The sequence below is a fragment of the Castanea sativa genome, chromosome 4 (genome assembly GCF_040712315.1).
Source record: "Castanea sativa cultivar Marrone di Chiusa Pesio chromosome 4, ASM4071231v1".
Taxonomy (NCBI): Eukaryota; Viridiplantae; Streptophyta; class Magnoliopsida; order Fagales; family Fagaceae; genus Castanea; species Castanea sativa.
The window spans coordinates 49,686,474-49,709,794 of record NC_134016.1 but is presented as its reverse complement, the minus strand read 5'-3'; the positions used below and the strand labels follow the sequence as shown (position 1 = coordinate 49,709,794).

General features: G+C 38.6%; 1 pseudogene; it reads right to left on the bottom strand.

Annotated features, from left to right (window-relative positions):
* Nucleotides 1-652: 652 nt before the first annotated feature.
* LOC142631581 (11-beta-hydroxysteroid dehydrogenase-like 4A) lies at nucleotides 653-22,368 on the bottom strand (annotated as a pseudogene).
* Nucleotides 22,369-23,321: the final 953 nt, after the last annotated feature.

Here is a 23,321-nt window from a genome sequence, read left to right as displayed (position 1 = left end):
TCTTGGACCAAACGGGAGAGATCTCACCAATTTCTAGTTTTTTCAGTACTCTCCTGCGGGTTTCGGCCTCACCTGAAACAGCCACTCACCCCATGGGAAACTGACGAGTAAAACCCGACCCTAATACGGGTCGGTTGCGGGTTCGGCGCCTCCCTACCCGATCTCCGAAGGGTCGGCAGTAGGTTGGGCACAAACCCGACCTACCCGACCCGTGGATAGCCCTACCAATATAGACGGAATAAGACTAAATAAACTGAAGTGGACTGAATAGAACCAATGTTGACAGAATGGACTAAGTAAGACCTAATGGACCGAATAGATCAAAATGGACCGAAGTGAACTGAATAAGCTTGAAGTACACAATCTAAATATAAGAGAAACAAGTTTGTAGTAGTAAATTTTGGATTAAAAATAAAATAAATTAATTAATGATAAATGATGTTGTGAAGCCTTTAAAGTGAGGTAGTAATTATAGATATAGAAAATATATGATATTAAATTTTATATATTAATTCTTATGTAACCATGCAATTCATGCATGATAAATAAATATATCAAATAGTGATATTTTAATTATGAACCGAAAATAATCAATAAATCTCTTTATATAGTACACTTTAGTTCTCAAACCATTCCAATCTAAGATCATATATAGGGAGTTCCATTTGTTGTTCTGCTTATTTATTGGCTCAAAACTTTAATCTTTGAACTACATGTCCTTCTTTTGAGAGTGTGGCCATTTGACTAATATTGCGTGCAGACCCCACTCTAATACTTCAGGGCATAAGACCCTCGTCCAAAATCCCCACCCCATCCAAGATGGCACAGTCAAGTACATGTCTCCTCTGCAAGTGCTGTCCACAATTGCCTTGGCACACCTTTCTGTTGATTCAACTGGCACCCAAGAAATATTACCCTAACCAGAAATCAACAATCAGAAAGGGGAAGGAAAATCCTCTTTGTTTAGAGAGAATAGAAGTATACATAATGGATAAGTTATGAGTAGAAATTACACATACTAGTGGTAATTCCAGGGTACTGTTCTCTTTTTATAAGAGTATGCAAAGGTTAATTAGTGTAGAAGTGACATTAAAACTACTACAAATTTTACTACATTTCAGACTATTTTGTCATCAATTAACAAAAAAAAAAAAAAAAAATCAAATATTGAACAAATATTCATTTATTACAAATTGTTATGCCATCAAATCTAAAAAGCATTGTGGTGGTCACTCCACAAGTATAGATGCTTGTGGGGCGTAGGAGGTAAAAGCCAAGGTTCAAGTCTCTAGGAGGGAGTTTTACACACATATACACTTAGATTAGGCTAGAGTAAAATTTTTATCTTGTATAAAAAAAAATCTAAAAAGCATTATTTTCAAGGGCATCCCAAGAGAACATAAATCATATAAATTTATTTATTTATATTATTAAATTATTATTTCTCATTTGTTTGGGCCTCATTAAATGCAACAAAATTTTTGAGAAACAATATAAACAAGATTGGTAAAGGATTTTCAAGTTTTATTTCAATTATATCTCAATATGCCTCCTCTTAACAACCTACCTCTTGTAGTAATGGGCCTCGCGTCATTTCTGAGCCAATTAGTCCAGGAGTCACAATAGTTATTCCAATATTTGAACCAATCTCAGTTCTCAATGTCTCAAAAAAGGATATTAGGGCTGCCTTGCTTGCCTGAAGACAACACATATTTAAAACCAATCAGTAAAAAAAAAAATGCAGTGAGCTAGCTATATAGTAATAAGGAGGTTTCTTACATTGTAGAAGCTTATTCTTGGCATAGTTATGCTTGCTCCCGTTGAAGCCATTACAACGATCTTCCCTTTGCTTTTTCTTAAGTGCGGAATTGCATAATGGGTTCCATACACTGAACCCCAGAAATTTACGTCCTAAATTACATAAAGTGGGAGTTTGTTAATGTAAGTTTTAACTCTTAACATAAAAAAAGGAGGGTCAATTCTTGAAATAATCGATTTCATGGTGATGAACATCTTAACACAAGGCCAAGAAATTTGCGACTAAATGTAAATTTAGCAAGGTTGATAATGTAAATCCCAAAGGCATGATCACATAGTGAATAATGCAGAAGATGCAACATATATGGTACGGAACACACACACACACACACACACACACACACATATATATATATATATATATATATATATATTTCTTCCAACTTAATATTTTAAAAACATATAAAAGATTAGCATAAAAAACGGAGATGAAAATAACGTAAATAGAAGTACATCTCAACATTTGGGTTACACTTTCAAGCAAAATAATAAATAAAAATACATATTATTTGTAAGTGCACAATTGTGCCTGGACCAAAAAACAAACGTGGGCTCAGACCCAATGAGCCTTAAACAATAAAATTTGTAGAGTATAGATTCGAAATCTAGTTTAGTGGTGTTGGAAGCTTGATAAACAGACTAGAATGTTATAGTATTTGTAAACAATAAACAAATATAACAAAGGAACCTCCTCGGATGTAAGCCGAGGACGATTTATGTATTATCTCTCTTTCTTTTTCAAAGATTACAGTTCTTAGTCCTTGTCTAGCTAACTGACCGACCCCGTATTCTTTACTCTCTTTTCTTCTTAAATACTTCTTTTTCTTCCCTCTTTGTCCACGTGTTACACAAATCTTATCCTTAGATCCTCTCCTCCCCTTTCCACCACCTTCCTAAAGTCTTTAAATAATAGCAAGAAGGTGAATTCTACTGTTCAGGGGTCACTTCCCCATTAATGCGGCCAGGGAGGTAGGTAAAGGGTCTTAAATGTGGAGGTAACAGCCTTTTTCTGAGATATTTCTCTCACACCGTTGCGTCTAGAGGGTACTTGGATCCTCCTCTTAACCAACAGTTTTTCCAGAACTCTGCCTCTAATCTTCCTGGCAAATCCCAAGGTCATCGCGGGTCTGTCGGAGGAGAGATTCGTCCGAGGACGAATCCTTGGACCTTCGCCCTGTGGGCTGACTTGTAGTCTTAAAGGCCTTTAGTCAAAAACGGACCGGCACCTGTCAATAAAGCCCAAGACCCAAATACTTGCTCAGGTCCTTTTACTCCCCACATTATTTATTTCTCATATGATTATAATTTAAATATCTTGATTTTCATTTAATTTAATATATGTGAAATAAAATGTAATCATCCAAATCATAGATTAAGCTTAATAGGTGATGTGAGGACAGGCAAACCGAGTACGTTTATCTAGTTATGGGCCATGCCCAAGGATGAGTAGACACCTAAGGATGGTTAAAGGGTTTGTATAAACCTAAGTCAATAGGCCGAGGAGGAAAGAGGACAGTGACGAAGCGACTGAGGTTCCCGAGGACCTGAGCCACCTCGGGAGAGCCTTAGGGAGTCAACCATTTTTGGAAAGATAAGCTTTAGGGAAAGTAACAGAGCTAAACCAATAACAAAAGAAGTAATATCTGGAAAGAAGACTGTTACCACCACATTTAATGCACTACATCAAATGAACTAACCGCATTTATGAAGAAATGACACCTGATCAGTGCCATTCCAGCTCACAGCTCCTCACAAAGCTTCCAGGAGGTCCTGATGGAACAAGCATCCAAGGGATTTCCTAGAAAATCAACAGGTGGAGGGCTGAGATGTAGATGTGAGGGATTATAAAAGGAAATGGCCACCATAAAAGTGGGGCATGTAATCAGAGAAGGAGGAGAATACTTGTATTCTAGGAAAAACTTGATTAATGTAAGAACATCCCATCTTCAGACTTGACCGAGGAGCAAAATTTCCATCAATTTGTACGTTTAATCATGTTGACTTGGATCCTATTCATTGAGGCCTGCATTTAATTTGCTAAGTAATTTTCTTGTGAGACCTATTCTCTAACAAATTTATTATTTTGAGCTTATTGGGCTGGCACCCACTGTTCTTGATGGGTTGAGGTTCTATTCATAGTCCTTACAGGTGAAAAAAAATAAAGAAGTTAAAAGAAATTGTGAAAACATTACTGTTTCATAAAATATTAAAATAAAGAATTTAAAAGATATATTAGAATTTCAATCTATGACGTTAGCTTTATGATAATTTCTCTTTATTATTAGGCTAAGACACTAATTGATTTTTGATGTAGGCGGAATATAAACCCCAGATTTCTTATTTCATAACAAGCGATTTTATCAGTTGAGCTAATTGAAACCCAACAATTAAATTGAGGTGTTTGTGTTTATGGTAAAATAGAAAAAAAAAATTAACCTATGAATACTTTTAAATATAAAAACTTGTTATAATATTCTGCGTTATGTAATAATTTGTATTAGATTGCATTATATGCGTGTGTATTACACTCAAGGATGTCAAAATATGGATTCTATGTAGGATCGTAGGAGGTAGGTGGAATTGTTGATCTTAAAATCCTACCTATTTTCTAATTTAAAGCAAAAAAACACACTGGCAGTGATTTTATATATTGAATAATCATATAAATTATGAATCCATCTATAAAAAGTAAAGATGTACATCAAATGATGTAATTGTATACCATTCATCACTACGTCTATATTAAAAAAAATAAATATACTTAAGTTTTAACACAATTTATCCAAAATTTCATCAAATGTTTAATTAGCAACCAAGTACCAAAATAACTATCAGCACATATGAAAAATGATTCCCAAATTTTAAGTTCTAGGTTCAAAATCCAAAATAAGTTAGCAATTGGAAACTAGCTAATTACAAATTAGTACTACCACAAAAAACTAAACACATAAATATCGCATAATGACATAACCCAAACAAATAATCAAAACACTAAGCCTAAAAAAAACTCAGTTAATTTCCCATTTTTTCCTCTAACATATAAACAACAAAAACTAATACCTAACACAAGCAACTTTGTAACAATTAGATTTTCTAAATATGGCCAAGTGATACATGAAATAGAACCTTTAAGATGATCAAAGTTCAAATCTCTTCTGCTGGGCCTGCTATGCCAAAAGCGAGGGAAAGTCCATCCCTCTTTTTCCTTTTTTACGTTCCCATGTCCCTCCCCTGTGGCAACATGGGGGCGACAAAAAGGGGATCCTATCAACTTGTTTCCCACAATATATATTCAGTCCTACTGTAATCAAAATTCAAATAGAGCACTCAAAATGATGATAAAATAAAACAAAATTTAGTTTTTAGTGGGATCAATAGGATTCTATACGATCATACGATTCTGGACGATTGTACTTAGGAACCTACCAAATATGTGATCTTGTTATGATTCAAATCGTTTTGGTTAGGTAAGATCATATGATCCTATTGTTTGGATCGCAATTTTGACGACCTTATTTATGTGGTGTGTTGATGTCAAAGTCAAATGTGTATTAGGTCATCCCATATTCAACATACACTGAATCAATTAGGACTGCATAAGATAATACATGAAGCTCTATAGTATATCGTCAAGAGCTTTATAGCTCACCTGACACTTCCTGGTATTTCTAATAATGTAGCTCTCCAAGGTTCAAATCCTCCACCCCTACTATAACTATCTAATTATTGTTGGAAAAAAAACTATTGTTAGAGATGAATTTCTATCACTATAGTTTTCATTTTTCAAATTCCAATTAAGGTCACAACATTGTTACTAAAAATGGATTAAAACATGTTGGCTTTATTACCATAATCGAAGAAACATCAGTAATCTGGTGTAATCTTTGAAAAAGCTACCACTTATTACTCCAGCATTATTCACCAAATGATCCACTGTTGCATAAAGACCACAAAACAGAAATCACAACATATTATTCCAAAATATTTCCACAAAAACTATAGAAAAACAAAAACACATTAAACACTTACATCGCCCAAAGTGGTTCACTGTTTCATCAACAAACTGCTTACATTCTTCAACCTTGGAAACATCTGCACATACCAGAATAACCTCTGGGGATCCTAGTTCTCGGGCTTTATTTGCCACCGTTGGAAGACGATCATCTCTTATGTCAACAAGGGCTAAATGAGCACCTCTCCTAGCATACTCGTAAGCAATATGCTACAAATTCACAAAATAAATTATATATGAAAATGTTGTGGTACTTATATGTTTTTTTTAGCTTATGGTATGCTTTGTGATTACAACCATGTATTTGTTTTTTGAGATAAGAAACTGTTGCATTCCAGGGGCTCTAAATGAGTCGAGCCAAATTGAGTTCTAAAAGTTCAAGCATGTTCATTTAATTTTATTTTGAACACGTTATTATCAAATGAGATTACATGTATAAACTCGATTAATTTTTTTGTCATACAAGCTTGACTTTGTTCATGAGCTATTTGATTAACTTATTATGTTCTCATATATAGAAAATCATAACAAATTTTTTTTAATCCTCTAAAAATCTATGAATTATAACTACTAATGGAAGGTTTATATTATCAATAAACTATAAATTATAAATTATAATTTGATATCATATAAACTTATTTACAAATGTATACAATCCAATCTCAATTCTATATAAGTATTTTTTTTTTAAAAGTTTACATATAAAAATTATAATATTATATATAGTTATATAGTGTCTCATGTACATGATCTTGTTCATAATCACCTTATTATAATTTTGCTTTGTTTGTTTAATACTCAAGTCTAAACTTAGGTTTGAGCTTGAATTGCTTGTTAAACAAATGAACATAAATAAACATTCTGCTGAGTTGAGCTCTTGTTGTTCTTAAATTGTTTGGTTTATTTACTGCCCTAGGTGCCTTAGCCTTTGGTAGAACTATTCCACTCCTTGCCCATTAGACAAACCTGGAAACCTTGAGAATTTATAATGTGGTGGATTAAACTTGGAACATTTGGGTTTATGTCACACCCCTAACCAATGAACCAACAACCTAGATATCCTTGTGAAGGTATAAGTAGGGAGTTAATTTCATAATAGACAATGTCTTGATTTGCCTTAAGGAATAAAATATTTCAGTACCTGTTGAAACTAATATAGCGTTTTGGGGTTACCATTAATATTATGAATATTTAAGTTTTAATAAAAAAAATTGTTTATATGTATAAGTAAATTATACTACTGTATAAATTTAAACCCATATCATAGCCCAGCCCATTACCCCAAGACCGAACAATTTTTCCTTTTAAAATTTTTTTTTTTAAAATTTTTACTTTTATTTTTATTTATTTATAGAACAATTTTCCCTATTTGTTTTCTCCTCTTGTTTTGTCGGCCACACGTTAGTTTATCTGTACCTCTTTTTTTTTTTTCTTTTTTGATTGGAATCTGTACCTCTTTTTTGTTTTCCCTTTTTATCTTTTTTCTTCATTCACATCCCTTCCAGAATATTCTTCTTTCTTCTTTATTTCTTCACACCTACTGATGTGTTTTTTATTGTTAGGGATAAAATAAAAAGAAGTGTTTTAACACAAAACATGCGCAATATACCTCTAAGTTTTAATTAATATAAACAATAACTTATTTGTTTTTATCAATTTTTTAAAATAAAATAATAATAAGTATTTTAACAAAACATGCAATATGCATCAAGTTTTAGTTAATAGAGATAACTACTTATTCTTATCAATTTTTTTAGATAAAATAATAATAAATATTTTAACAAAACATGTAATATGCATAAAAGTTTTAGTTGATAAAAATAACAACTTATTTGTTCTTATCAGTTTCTTTAAATAATGTAACAATAAATGTTTTAGCAAAATATGCAACATGCATTTTAGATAAAATAGCAATAAGTGTTTTTAATAAAACATGCAACATGCGTCTAAGTTTCAGTTGATAGAGACAATAATTTTTTTTTTCTTATCAATTTCTTTAAAGAAAGTAATGATAAGTGTTTTAATAAAACATACAACATTCATTTAAGTTTCAGTTGATAAAGACTCCAACTTATTTGTTCTTGTCAATTTATTCAAATAAAGTAACAATATGTAGCGTTTGGTACGAGGTAATATTTTAAGACTCTCAGAAATGTTTAAAGATTATCATATTTGGTTGCAAATCACGCTAGGAAATCAGATGCCAGGAGAATCTGGATTCCCCTTTAAACCCCTCTCAATAGGAATATGGATTCCCTTTAAAACATATGAGAATCCTAAACTTAAAGGAAATTGTATTTTTTATATATTAACAATTTTAACCATTTTTCCTTATCATTTAAGAAATTATGATAAAATATTAAATAAATCATCAATATCTTTTCTCTTGTCTTTAACTTTTCCTGCCAAAATAATATAAATAGGATAGACAACTATGTTGATATATTCTTTAACAAAGTTATATTTAGGTTTCACGTGTGGAAAAAAAAAAAAAAGTTGTCAAGTTGTTTTGTTATGAATTAAACTCTTTTAAAAATTATTATTAAGAATAAAAACATTTAAGAATTTAAATAGTTATTTTTATATTGTATTTGTCATTTTGAAATGTCAGACTATAATTGTAAGTGCACAATTGCACCTGGCCCCAAGAACAGTTACGGGCTCAGGCCCAACGAGCCTTAAACAATGTAATTTGTAGAGTGTGGGCTTGAAACCCAGGTTAGAAGTGTTTGAGGATTAAATAGCAAGCTAAATATGATAAACACTTAAAAACAACAAAGAATGCTATGAATCAATCTGTTCGGACGTAAGCCGAGAACTGTTCTTATATAATTTCTCTCTCCTTCTTTTTCTCTTTCTTTTAGGTTACAAAAAGGGAGATCCCCTCTTTCTGTTTTAGATTCCCCCTTAAATACTACTCTCTTGAATACCTTTTACACGTGTTGCTTTACCTCCCCTTTAACCTAGATATTTCTTTTCCCAGTGCCTTTGAATAGTAACCAGAAGTTTCTCTTCCACTGTTCAGGTGTCACTTCCCCATCAATGCGGCCAGGGTGGTAGGTGCAGGGTCTTTAATGTGGAGGTAGCAGCCTTTATCTTTGACATTTCTTCAACACCAGTGCTTCTGGGGCATTCTAGGGTTCACCCCTTTTAACCATTGGTCTTAACCGTGTCATTCCCTAATCTTTATTGCGAAACCCCGAGTTCTTCGGTGTCCGTCCGAGGATAAGTTCACCCTCGGCTGGATCCTCGGACCCTCGGCGTATGGGCCGACCCATAGTACCAACAAATTCTAAACCCAGTAGCAGGTCGGCCTTCCTTAACACGGCCCAAAAGGCCCACATTCTCATCAGGATCTTTTCGCCCCCCACAATAGCCCCTCAAAACTCTAATTTTCATCGTCTGAGGAGAAAAATAGGGTTTTGATCCGACGAGAACCTGCTCCACTCACTTTGTTAGTAATGGTACGTGTGGAAATCGTTTCGCATCCCAGAAGATGCCATTTGGCGGTTTTATTTTGAACAACGCGCGTATTTAATACTGCCAGTTACACTTTGTCCCTCACGTTCAACGGTGAGATGGGCATCCAACGGCCCTCGTTACTCCACGAAATTTTAGGCGGGACAAATATAATTTCGAGGCCGCCTTTTCGCACGTCGTGACGCTTCGGGAACCTGCGCCTTCATTTAATTCATCAGGGATCAATCCCATCAAAACACCTACAATCATTCTTTACCAGCAGAAAACCGTGGAAACCCGTACCTCCAACTTTGTAAGTTCTTGCTCTCTCTGTTCTTAACCTTTTCTCCTCGGATATAGTCCTCGGCTGTCTTCGTAAACATTTTTTCCTTTAAAGTTTAGCCTTTCGTTCTCTTATAATGGGTAGGTTTAAGTGTCTAGTTGATTCCGTCGCTGGGATTGAGGGTTTTAGGGCTAAATACCGTATTCCCAGCGATGTAGGACTAAAATATTGCTCGGCAGAAGCCGTGGCCGGTTCTAGGAAAGAGGGAGAGGTTATCATTCCTATGATAGCCTTTATAGAGGGTGGAATGACCCTTCTAATGAAACCCGTAATAAGGGAATACCTTCGCAACCACCGGTTGTGTCCCGATCAATGCCTCCCAAACGTTTTTAGAGTTCTAGGTAGTGTAGATGCTCTCAACGAGCAGATGGGTTTAAACCTCACATGGCACGATGTCGTGTTCCTATATGAGTCCCATAAACTTTCTAAGGTAGGTTATTATATTAAATCTCGGTCCAGCACCGTTAGGCTAATCTCCTGTCTGCCCAAATCAAACAAAGGCATGAAGGACGACTACTTGATCGTGTCTGGGAACTGGCACGACGGCCTCCACTGCCCAGTTGAGTGGGGGGATCCAGGTGCGACGCCGTAGGATTAATCTCCCCACAACACAACTTCTCCTAACACACACAGAAATGCGTATTCATATTTACTTAAATTTGTTAAATATTTGTGTGAATCTGACCAGATTTGTTCGTTTTGACGTCTTTTTTGCAGATAAGCAGCACGTGCGTCCTCGTCTGAGTCATTGTAACATTGCCGATCTAAACCGAGTACTTCGCTCCGAAGTGTTCGTTAGTGAAGACTTACAACTCCGGGCTGCTCACCTCATTCTAGGGTACAATCCCCTTTCCTCGGACTTCCAGGAGATAGAGAGCGCCATAATTGCGGGCGACCGAAGACGAAGGAGGATAAACGTAGCTCGGCCCCACTTTCTGGACGACCGCGAACTCCCGGACGCTCCCAACACCGTTTTGTACAACCGGCCTATAGCAGCAATCCCCCTTGCTGTGCATTCACAAACAACTGTCATCCCAGAAGAGCATGTGTCTTCTTCACACACTCTTGACGACGAGATAGATCAATTCCATCTCGAAGACACCGAGAGATCTCGCGGGAACCAGTTTGTGGTACTTTCCGACGAGGAGGAAGAAGCCACCGAGGCCTCTAGAATTGCAGGGTTTGTAGTTGCCCTTCCTGAGGACGAATTTGAAGAAGACATGGGAAGAATGGAGGGTCTCCTCACGAATAGGGCCGCTAAGGTTGCAGAAAAAAAGAAAACGGGGACGTCCCAAGTTCCCCCAGCTTTACCTCCTCCTCCTCCTCCAGCTGAGCCAAAACTGCCAGCCGAGGATCCCAAGAAGAAGAGGAAGGGGGATAATGAGGGGACGATTAATAAAGACCCCAAGAAACCACGCCAACAACTCCCATCGGCCCAGCAGCAGAAGCTGGACAAGGGCAAGGGTAGAGCCCGTTCGGTTGAAATCGGGGAATTCAGGGACGAGGCTGAAGTGCGCCGAGCACCGACCACTTGGTCCCCTGATCTAAAGCTGGACGGTGCACCTATCTCCTGCCAGTCCAGTATAAGGGCGGTTCAACAAGGCCACGCCCACCACCTGGCCGAGGTCTTGGAACGCCCTCTTCTGCTGCCCAAGGACATGGAGACCTTGGAAAAGATGGGTCAGCCGCAACTATTCCTCTCACTAAAAAGAGACTTAGCGCTGGTAAGTTTTTCTCCTTTTTTAGGAAGGTTCCACTTTTAATAATATTTATAGGTAAGTTTGTTTTTATTTTTTATTTTTTATTATTCCTAACTCCATCATACTTTGTTGCAGGCTATTCAGGAGGTCTTTGTAGCTGAAAAGCTTATTGAAGACACTCAGAAAGTAGCCAGAACTGAGCTCGAAATCAGGATGGAGACTGAGAAGTCTTTGGGCACAGCCCTTGCTGAGAACGAGAAGCTGACCTCGGAGGTGTCAGATCTGAGGAGAGAGAAAAATGGGGTCGAGTCAAACTTGAAGACCATGAAGACCCAGATAGAAGGACAGCGCAAGCTCCTTCATGCAAGAGATGAAGAGCTCTCCCAAGCTCAAAGGGAGTGCTCGGATCTGAAGAAGCAGCTGGCGCTGATGAAGGAAGAAGCCAGCTCCTTCCAATTCTCTCTTCAAGCTGCCAAGCAGGCAAGTTTTGATGAAGGGGTAGCAATCACCGAGGAGCAGCTGACAGAGGAGTTTGCGGCTCTATGCCGCGAATACTGTCAGAAAGTATGGGGGGAAGCTTTAAACGCAGCAGGAGTTCCCCAATCTTCGGATTTGAGGAAGTCCGAGAATGTTTGGCTTCCCCTAGAAATACAGGAGATTGACGAGGCTCCTGCTGCTACTCCTACCCCTGAGACAATTCTTCCTGCCCTACCTCCGGTGGTCCCACAGCAAATTCCTGATCCTACAGAACCTTCTGGTTCCAACAAAGAGAAGGAAGGAGGAGGGGATGCAGAGAAGGACTTAAGCCAAACAGTTGAACCCAGCGTCCCTCCAATGAAGACAGCAGATAAGGGAAAGCAGATCTTGACTCCCTTTGAGCTGGAGTTGAGAAAGACCGAGGGTACTAGTACCTCTCAGCAAGAGCCTCCTCCAAAAGCTTAGGACTTAGCTTAGGGCTTCTCTTTTTCCATTCTTGAATTATCTATGTAATGCATATTTAACTGATTAATGAAGAACAATTTCATTTGCTTTTCACTTGGGTTGTATCTGTTATGCTTTACTTTACTTTTTTTTGTATTTGTTATAAATATTGCCATTAGCACATAACCAAAATTTCTCAGAATAAACAAATCTAACTCCAAGGATTGCACAATCATAACTTTCACATAATCTTATGTACATCATTAAAGATTTAACAAAAAGTGACATGGTTAATATATTTAAACAATGCCTTGATTAAAAAGAAAAGAGGACTTCATATAATGATTAAGCCCTTATAATGCACAACACTGTTTCTAGTAGGATGTAAGATCCGAGGACCATTCCTTACACAAAATTGCTTAACACTTAAAGACATGAAACTTAAGGTCCGAGTTTAATAAACAGTAACGCATTAACATCCAGACATAATAAGGAGATAACCTTGATCAAAATTGTGGTCCGACGATAAGACTTCACCAATTTTACGTTTGATTCTTAAAAATTATAACTTCAAATGTTAATTTTCCCAAAGCAGGAGGTCCGAAGACTCAACATAACTAAGGTTCTGTTTAACAAATGACAAGACATCAATTTCCATAAGGTTTGTGGTCCGAGGACTGCACTTAACCAAGTTTCTGTTTGATTCTTAAAAATTGATAACTTCAAATGTTAATTTTCCCAAAGTAGGAGGTCCGAAGACCCGGCATAACTAAGGTTCTGTTTAACAAATGACAAGACATCAATTTCCACAAGGTTTGTGGTCCGAGGACTGCACTTAACCAAGTTTCTGTTTGATTCTTAAAAATTGATAACTTCAAATGTTAATTTTCCCAAAGTAGGAGGTCCGAAGATCCGGCATAACTAAGGTTATGTTTAACAAATGACAAGACATCAATTTCCACAAGGTTTGTGGTCCGAGGACTGCACTTAACCAAGTTTCTGTTTGATTCTTAAAAATTGATAACTTCAAATGTTAATTTTCCCAAAGTAGGAGGTCCGAAGACCCGGCATAACTAAGGTTCTGTTTAACAAATGACAAGACATCAATTTTCACAAGGTTTGTGGTCCGAGGACTGCACTTAACCAAGTTTCTGTTTGATTCTTAAAAATTGATAACTTCAAATGTTAATTTTCCCAAAGTAGGAGGTCCGAAGACCCGGCATAACTAAGGTTCTGTTTAACAAATGACAAGACATCAATTTCCACAAGGTTTGTGGTCCGAGGACTGCACTTAACCAAGTTTCTGTTTGATTCTTAAGAGTGATAACTTCAAGCGTCAGAGCTACTCATAATTTTGAAATACACACTGACAAAAGCTCATTTCATTAATAATAATACCTTCTAAGATTATTTACATTCCATGGACGTGGTACTATTCGTTCGTCTAGATCAGCTAGCCTATATGACCCTATGCCTGCTACTGAAACAATGCGATAGGGGCCTTCCCAGTTTGGTCCCAACTTGCCCCAAGCTGGGTTCTTAGAAGTGCCTACAACCTTCCTTAATACAAGATCACCAGGTGCAAGTGGTCTTAGCTTCACATGGGCATCATATCCTCGTTTTAGCTTCTGTTGGTAATAAGCCATCTGGACCATCGCTGCCTCGCGCCGTTCCTCAAGCAAATCTAGGCCCTTTTCCAAGAGTCCATTGTTATTCTCAGGACTAAAGGAGCTGGTCTTTAAGGTGGGAAAACCAGATTCCAGAGGTATTACCGCCTCGGCTCCGTAAGTCATAGAAAATGGAGTTTCTCCAGTGGACCTGCGCGGTGTGGTCCGATACGTCCACAAAACATGAGGGAGCTCTTCTACCCATCTACCTTTCGCGTCATCCAACCTTTTCTTTAGCCCACTGACAATGACTTTGTTAACGGCCTCGGCCTGCCCGTTTCCTCGAGGATAAGCTGGGGTGGAATACATATTTATAATACCCATGTCACCACAATACTTCCTAAAAGCCTTACTGTCAAACTGAACACCATTGTCCGAGATGAGCGTGTGTGGTATACCGAATCTGGTAACGATGTTTTTCCAGACAAACTTCTTGGAGTCAATATCTCTTATATTTGCCAAGGGCTCAGCCTCAACCCATTTAGTGAAATAGTCTGTTCCCACAAGAAGCCATCTTTTATAGCCAGCAGCTCTCGGAAATGGCCCTACAATGTCCAAGCCCCATTGTGCAAAAGGCCAAGGGCTGGAGAGAGGGTTAAGAACCTCCCCAGGTTGGTGAATATTAGGAGCAAATCTCTGACACTGATCACATTTCCTAGCATAGTCTTGGGCCTCCCTTTGCATATTGGGCCACCAATAACCCTGAGTCAGAGCTCTGTGAGCCAAGGACCTTCCCCCAGTGTGGCTGCCACAAATCCCTTCATGCAATTCTTCTAGAAGCCCCTCCGTCAAATCAGGGTGTACACACAACAAGTACGGTCCTGAAAAGGATCGTTTGTACAATTTTTGATCCTCGGACAGCCAGAATCGTGGCGCCTTTCGGCGTATCTTATCTGCCTCGGATTTGTCCTCAGGAAGGACATCATCCCTAAGAAAAGATACGACCAGGTCGATCCAACTAGGTCCAGGTCTTATTAGATGGATACGAGGCGCGTTGGTAATGACTAGAGAGGGCTCTAGCAAATCTTCAACGAGGATAACCCTAGGTAAACCTTGAGCCGAGGACGTTGCCAGCGTGGCTAAGGAGTCTGCATGGGTGTTTCCGCTCCGAGAGATATGAGTTAAGGCGAAGGAGCCAAATTGAGTTTGCTGACGCTTAATCTGGGCCAAATACTCCTGCATCCTGGGATCCCTAGCCTCCATGGTCCCCGTGACCTGTCCGACCACCAGTTGAGAATCCGAGAAGATGTGGATTTCCCTTCCACCCATCCTATGCACCATTTTCATGCCTACCAAGACCGCTTCGTATTCGGCCTCATTGTTAGTAGCTGAGAACGCCAATCTCAAAGATTTTTCGAAGAAAATTCCCTCTGGGGACATAAGAACAAGTCCAACACCAGATCCTCTCTGATTAGCCGCCCCATCCACATACAATTTCCAAATCGGAGGCACGGCAGTTGTAATCACACCAACTGATTTTTCTTCCAGTAATGGCTCGGCAAATTCCGCCACCAAGTCAGCGAGGATCTGGCCCTTCACCGAGGTGCGAGGCTTATACTTTACATCAAAAGCCCCCAGGATGGTCCCCCACTTTGCTATCCTTCCTGAGTAGTCGGCGCTACGCAGAACTGCCTTGAGGGGCAATTGGGTCAGAACAACCACTGTGTGGGACTGAAAATAATGGGGAAGCTTTCGCGTGGCATGAACCACGGCCAGGAGCGCTTTCTCTAAAGGTTGATAACGTACCTCGGCATCACCCAAAGACTTACTAACATAATATACCGGTCTTTGCACCCCGCTATCATCTCTTATCAGGACAAGGCTGACCGCGTGGACGGCCACCGCCGTAAGCAAACAAAATCTCATGTGCTTCGGACGAGAAAGGATGGGTGGCCGAGATAGATATTGCTTAAGCCGTTGAAAGGCTAACTCGCAGTCCTCGGTCCACCGAAACCCTTTCCACTTATTCGGCAGTTGGAAGAAAGGACGACACCGGTCACCGACCGAGATATGAACCCGTTCAAAGCGGCAATCATTCCCGTCAACTTTTGAATTTCTTTCGGGTTCCGAGGAGGCTGCAAGTCCCGAATAGCCTTAACTGCACCGGGTTTACCTCTATGCCTCTATGTGTAATCATGTATCCCAAGAACTTCCCAGAACCCACGCCGAAAGAACATTTTGAGGCGTTGAGGCGCAACTTGTACCTTCTCAGTATCTGAAAAGTGTCGGCCAAATCTTTCACATGTGAGGGGATTGTTTTGCTTTTCACCACCATATCGTCAACGTATACCTCAATGGTTTTCCCCATCTGCTGTTCGAACATTCTGGTCATCATCCTTTGATAAGTAGCCCCAGCATTCTTCAGACCGAACAGCATGACCTTATAATGGTAATTCCCCGTCGGCGTAATGAATGCGGTCTTCTCCTGATCCTCCAGTACCAAGGGAATCTGGTGATAACCCTGGAAGGCGTCTAAGAAACTCATCCGAGGATGACCGAAAGTGGCATCCACCAGTTGATCAATACGTGGCATTGGGAACGAATCTTTGGGACAGACCTTGTTCAGATCAGTAAAGTCCACACATACCCTCCACGTTCCATTTTTCTTTTTAACGACAACTATATGGGCTAACCACTCAGGGTAGAAAACTTCTTTGATAGCCCCGGCCCTTTTGAGTTTGAGCACCTCTTCCTTCACAGCCTCGGAATGTTCCCTGGAGGATCGCCGAGGTGGCTGCCTTCTCGGAATGATAGCCGGGTTGACATTTAGGTGATGACAAATGAAGCCCGGATCCAGACCTGGAGCTTCATAAGGATCCCACGCAAAAACATCAACATTATCCTTCAAGAACTCTAACAACTCCATTTTCTCTTGGTGTGGTAAAAGTACACCGACTTGGAAGAATCTCTTCGGGTCATCGGCCACTGGAAACTTCTCTAATCCCTCGCACTGTGTCTCATCTCCTGTCACCACTCCAGATGAATCAGGAGCCGTTAACTGCTATAAGCCCTTGTTGATCAAAGCCGAAGACTCGGCTTCCGTTTGATGCAGTACCGCAGCCGATATGCACTGCCTGGCTACTGATTGGCTGCCGAGGATTTCCTCAATACATTCCCCCGAGGGGAATTTAACTTTAACATGTAAGGTAGAAGAGACGGCTCCAAGCGTATGCAACCAAGGCCTGGCAAGGATGACCGTGTATGGAGAGTACGCATCAACAACGATGAAGTCCACCTCCACCGTTTCTGAGCCGGACTGAACGGGCAAACGGATCTGTCCCTTCGGCACAACGGCTCTCCCTTCGAAGCTTATAAGTGGCGAGTCATAAGGAGTAAAGTCTTCCAACTTCAATCTTAACCCCTTAAACAGATCAGGGTACATGATAGCTGCACCGCTGCCCTGATCTATCATCACCCTTCTCACGTCATAGTTCCCAATTCTGAGGGTAACCACGAGAGCATCGTCATGGGGCTGGATAGGCCCTACCTTATCCTCCTCCGAGAAATCTAAGATGGGCAAAATGCCCTTCAAACTCTTCGGCCTGTAACCCATGTCCTCGGTCTGTTGATGGGAAACCGCCATCACCCTAGTGGGACCTGAGCCGGTCCTGCCAGGGGCAGCGAAGATAACATTAATTGTTCCCAAAGCTGGCCGAGATGTATTGTTCCTCTGGTTGTTTGAACCAACTTGGACCGACCCTGCCCGGGGCTGACACAAGTGCTGCTTCAGCTTTCCCTCACTGACGAGCTGCTCTAGATGGTTCCACAGAGTCCGACAGTTCTCGGTAGTGTGGCCTACATCCTGATGGTACTGGCAAAAGAGATTTTGGTTTCTTCTCGCGGGGTCCCCTGCCATCTTGCCTGGCCACCTGAAGAAAGGCTCTTTACGAACTTTCTCTAGTAACTGATGCACCGGCTCTCGGAACACAGTATTTACAGCCTGAGGTGCTGCCGAGCCGAATTGCCCGAAGTAATCCCTCCTCGGCTTGTTGTTATGGTATCTATCCGACCTGAAATCCCCTCTCTCCTGCGGGATAACCTTTTCCTTTCCCTTCCCTTACTGCTGGTCTTCTTCTACCCTCTTGTACTCATCAATACGATCCATAAGGCGGCGTACACTGCGGACGGGCTTTTTTGTCAAAGACTTTCTTAGGTCGTGGTCAGTAGGGAGACCTACCTTGAAGGTATTAAGCGCCACCTCATTAAAGTCACCATCTATCTCGTTAAACATCTCCCAATATCGGTCGGAGTATGCTTTCAGTGTCTCCCCTTCCTTCATGGCCATGGATAGCAGCGAATCCAATGGCCGAGGGACTCTGCTACACGTAATGAACCGCGAAGCAAATGCCCTAGTAAGCTCCCCAAACGAGCCTACGGACCCAGATTTGAGACCGTTAAACCATCTCATAGCCACAGGTCCCAAGCTGGAGGGGAAAACTTTACACATCAGAGTCTCATTGTGAGAGTGCACCGCCATCCTCTGGTTGAAGTAACTCACGTGCTCCACCGGATCAGTCCGGCCATTATAAATGGTGAAGGTGGGCTGGGTGAACCTCCTGGGGAGCCTCCCCCTCTCAATCCTCCGCGAAAACGGAGATTTAGAGAGTTGGTGCAACGCCCTACTCATGGTATCGTTACCTAAGCCCCTAGAACGAGGCTTCTTACGTCTGCGAGTTGGTTGGTTGCCCTCCTCACTGGAGGATGTTGCACTGGTGGGAGTGCGCGACCTTGAGCTGTGGCCAGCCCTCCTATCCTCCTCTGAGGAAGAATTAGATGAGGATGATGAAAACCTACGCTTAGCGCGGCGTAGCTTTCTCTTTAGACGGTTGATTTCCTTCTGCATGGACTTAGAACCCTCATCATGGGTGGTGCTACCCCCTTCATGAATATGGCCATCACCTGGATACTCTGTATGGACGTTTCCCTCACGATCCCTACGATGTTCAAGACGTTGGAAATGATCTTCTGGTTGTGATCCTTGTGACTCTGCATGGTGAGAGCCTAAGCCTACCATAATATCCCTACCTCTTCTAGACTAGATTTCCCACAGACGGCGCCAATTGTAAGTGCACAATTGCACCTGGCCCCAAGAACAGTTACGGGCTTAGGCCCAACGAGCCTTAAACAATGTAATTTGTAGAGTGTGGGCTTGAAACCCAGGTTAGAAGTGTTTGAGGATTAAATAGCAAGCTAAATATGATAGACACTTAAAAACAACAAAGAATGCTATGAATCAATCTGCTCGGACGTAAGCCGAGAACTGTTCTTATATAATTTCTCTCTCCTTCTTTTTCTCTTTCTTTTAGGTTACAAAAAGGGAGATCCCCTCTTTCTGTCTTAGATTCCCCCTTAAATACTACTCTCTTGAATACCTTTTACACGTGTTGCTTTACCTCCCCTTTAACCTAGATATTTCTTTTCCCAGTGCCTTTGAATAGTAACCAGAAGTTTCTCTTCCACTGTTCAGGTGTCACTTCCCCATCAATGCGGCCAGGGTGGTAGGTGCAGGGTCTTTAATGTGGAGGTAGCAACCTTTATCTTTGACATTTCTTCAACACCAGTGCTTCTGGGGCATTCTAGGGTTCACCCCTTTTAACCATTGGTCTTAACCGTGTCATTCCCTAATCTTTATTGCGAAACCCCGAGTTCTTCGGTGTCCGTCCGAGGATAAGTTCACCCTCGGCTGGATCCTCGGACCCTCGGCGTATGGGCCGACCCATAGTACCAACAAATTCTAAACCCAGTAGCAGGTCGGCATTCCTTAACACGGCCCAAAAGGCCCACATTCTCATCAGGATCTTTTCGCCCCCCACAATAATTTTAATGAATTTGTCATAATTAATAGTTTATATTTGGTTTTTCATTATTTATTTAGAGGAAGTTTTTTTTTTTTTTAAAGAACTTGGTAGTTTACATTCAAATCTAAGGATAGAATGGGAAAAACAAATAATTCATTTAAGATTCTTAGGAATAAACCAAACATTATTATCTTACATTCCCAATGAAACCAAACATAAGAATAGCTATATTCTTAGGAATCTGGATGCTAGGAGTAAATATTATTTTTGTTCCTACATTTTTACCCTATTTTCACTTTGGTTCTTACTTTTTTATTTTACTGCTTTTAGTTCTTAAAATTAAAAACTGTTTTATTTTAGTCCCTACCATTAGCTCACTAACGAAAAATAGTTTACATTGGCTGCTTTTGTGTGGTAGAAAGCTGACGTAGCTATTAAAAAAAAAAATTTGACAGTTAAAATTACCACGTTAGCATAAATTTTTTTTAATAATTTAATAATTTTAACTAAAAAAAAAACAGAAATAAACACAAAAAATCATATGAATCGAGATCTGAGTTTATGTTTAACAAGAACACAAACCCAAAAGTATTTTTTCATTATATTTCTGATTTTTTTTAATTATATTTTTGAAAAAAATTGAACTTTTCTTCCATGAACCTAAAGCTTTTTGAGAAACCAAACACAAAAACAATACTCAAACCCGGAGACCCAAAAGCTCTCTCAGTATGTTATCTCATTTCAAACTCTCTCTTCTTTCATTCTGAAATTTCAATCATGGAGACCCAATCCCTCTCTCTCTCCTCTCATCTCAAACCCGAGCTCTCTCTCTTCTCTCATGGCCGATCCATCTCATGAGTGAAAACCCATGGCCTATCATCTTCTCTAAATTCATGGCTGAAGACCCATGGCCGAATCCCATGGTTGAAGACCCAAAGACCCAGGTCGGTAGTGGCTGACCCAGATCGCCTATCATCTCATCTTCTCTCTCTCTTTCTCAAATCGGTAGTGGCTGACCAGATCTGAAATTGATGAGAATTGGCTTGTGTTTTGGTGTACTTTATTGATGAATCGGCTTTGAGTTTTGTGTGTGTGTTTGGTTTCAAAACATAAGAAAATATTGTTGAATGTCTTAGTGAAATTGTTAAATGTCTCTATGTTTTTTAAATTTTTATGGGCATGTACTTTTATTTTGTAAATCTGAGTGATTTATGGGTTTGGTTGCTAAGAAAATGCAAGAAAAGAAAAGAAAATATAGAATTTGGCTATTTTCTGGGGAAGAAAATGAAGAACACACGTTCTGAGTTCTTCGTGTTCTTCCAAAAAAAAAAAATTTAATTTAACTATTTTCTTTTCTTTTCTTTTTTTTTAAATAAGAGGGTTATAATTTTTTTTTATCTGACGTGGTTTTAAAAAAAATTAAATTTCTGACTTGGCATTTTTAAAAAGACAAATAAATTTTTTAATACTATTTTAATGGACAAGTCAGCATTTATTGTGCCAACAATGTACTCCGTTTGTCACGTAGACTATTTTCTGTTAGTGAGCTAACGGTAAGAACTAAAATAGGGTAGCTTTTGATTTTGGGGACTAAAAAAGGTAAAATAAAAAAATAGAGACCAAAGTGAAAATGAGGTGAAAATATAGGCACGAAAATAGTATTTACGCTTATCAAAATTTCAAAACTTAATTAGTTTTTTAAGTTCAGAAATTTAGATTATTTTTCATTAATGAATTGAGATTTTGGCTTAATTATTTTCAATGTTCTAATTGTTAAATTTATTATTTTTTAATGTGTGATATAAATATATGTGTTTTGATAAAGCACAATATAATTAGAGACATTAATACAATTGATTTTTTAATCTTAAGTTTGGAAATAATTATTTTAGGATAACCTTACTTATGCAAGTATTAGAGAAGATTAACTGTTTGAGTTCAAATCACCCACTTCATTAATAAATGAGGAATTATAAAAAAAATAATTAAAAAAGTTTTTATTGATCATTTTAATTAGAAATATTATATATAAGGACAAATATACAAAATTATACATTTTATATAATGATAATCATTCATTTAGTTAGAAATGAGTTCTAAAATTATGTAATAATAACTCATTTAGTTATTATTTTTCCATATATATATATATTAATTATTGTCAATTGTAAGTAGTCAAATCACATTGTTGTTGTTGTTGTTGTTGTTGTTGTTATTATTATTATTTTTTTCAATTCTCACTCACAATATCAACAACAATTCTAACATATATAAATAAAATAATAATAATAATAATTAAACACTTGAAATAAACAATTATAATCATAACAAATGCCATTTTAAAAGATACTATCGAAGAACCCAAATTATATAATATAAATAGGCCACGTAAAAAGTCTACAAAAATTAGATGGTGTCGCATTGATACAAACCTTGCCAATTCCTGAAGATGCTCCAGTGACGAGTACTACCTTGCCAGATACTTTCTCACTATATATGGATTTTTTTAAGAAAGAAAGAAACTTGAGTAAGAGAAATGGTGGCATAAAGAAAGGGAATGCAATGAGCATTAAGAGAGGCACTGCAATGTTCAAGAACTTGTGTAGCAAATCCATAGCTTTGCTGTGATGAACAGAACAGAGAGTGGCAAGAGAGAAATTGAAGATATGAGGATGGTCTTCCATATTTGAGCCTTAAATTCCCTGCTCCCTAATAAATTTTTGGGGGGGTTGGTGTACCAGTAGATAGAGCTTTCAAAAATGTATTAAACTACATAATAGGCCTTACCTATATTTACCAAAAGGAGTGGGGGATAGGGTTAAAAAGGATCAATGAAATTAACATATCTTTGGTTAGCAAAGGATGAAAGACAAAATAAAAATTGACATCTTCCAAAATTTTCAAAGACAAGATTACTAATTTTTAAATTTTAGGAAGGAAAAATACATTTCAACAAACGATTTATGTAATTATTTTGCAGGAAAAAAAAAGTGTTTTATACTTTTTGTCCAAACCCCAAATAGAACAATTGAGCATCCACATTGGTAGAGCCATAAATTTAGCAATATAGTTTTACAAAAAACTACTTTATCTATCGTACCTTCTCACTTTTCAAAACACCCAATATCAGCCGTTTTATTTTAACTTTCAACATAATAAAATAATATATTCACTATAATAAAATAATATATTCACTACAAAATAGTGTGAACATATGAATAAAATAATATATTTAATATAAAGTAGTATGAATACGCAATTTAATAATATCTTTTTTTTTTTACCTATGAGCTACCGTGCACAACCACTTTTGGTTGTGCAACTTGTGCATAGTAGCTGTGGAGCCAAATTATTTGGCTTGAGCTCCACCATGTAACCATAAATTTGTATATGTATTTGGTGCTGCTAAAAATAAAAATATAACTTTTTAGCATTACCAGTACAAATGCTGACATTTATAGTGAAATGACGTAGTGGTTATTGGTTGCTGTAGTATAACTGTTAACAACCACCAACTCATCTATTTTGCTGTGATGACTTCTAACAACGTTGCGTACTTCATGCCCAGGTATTTATTTAATATATCAAAATGATATTTTAATT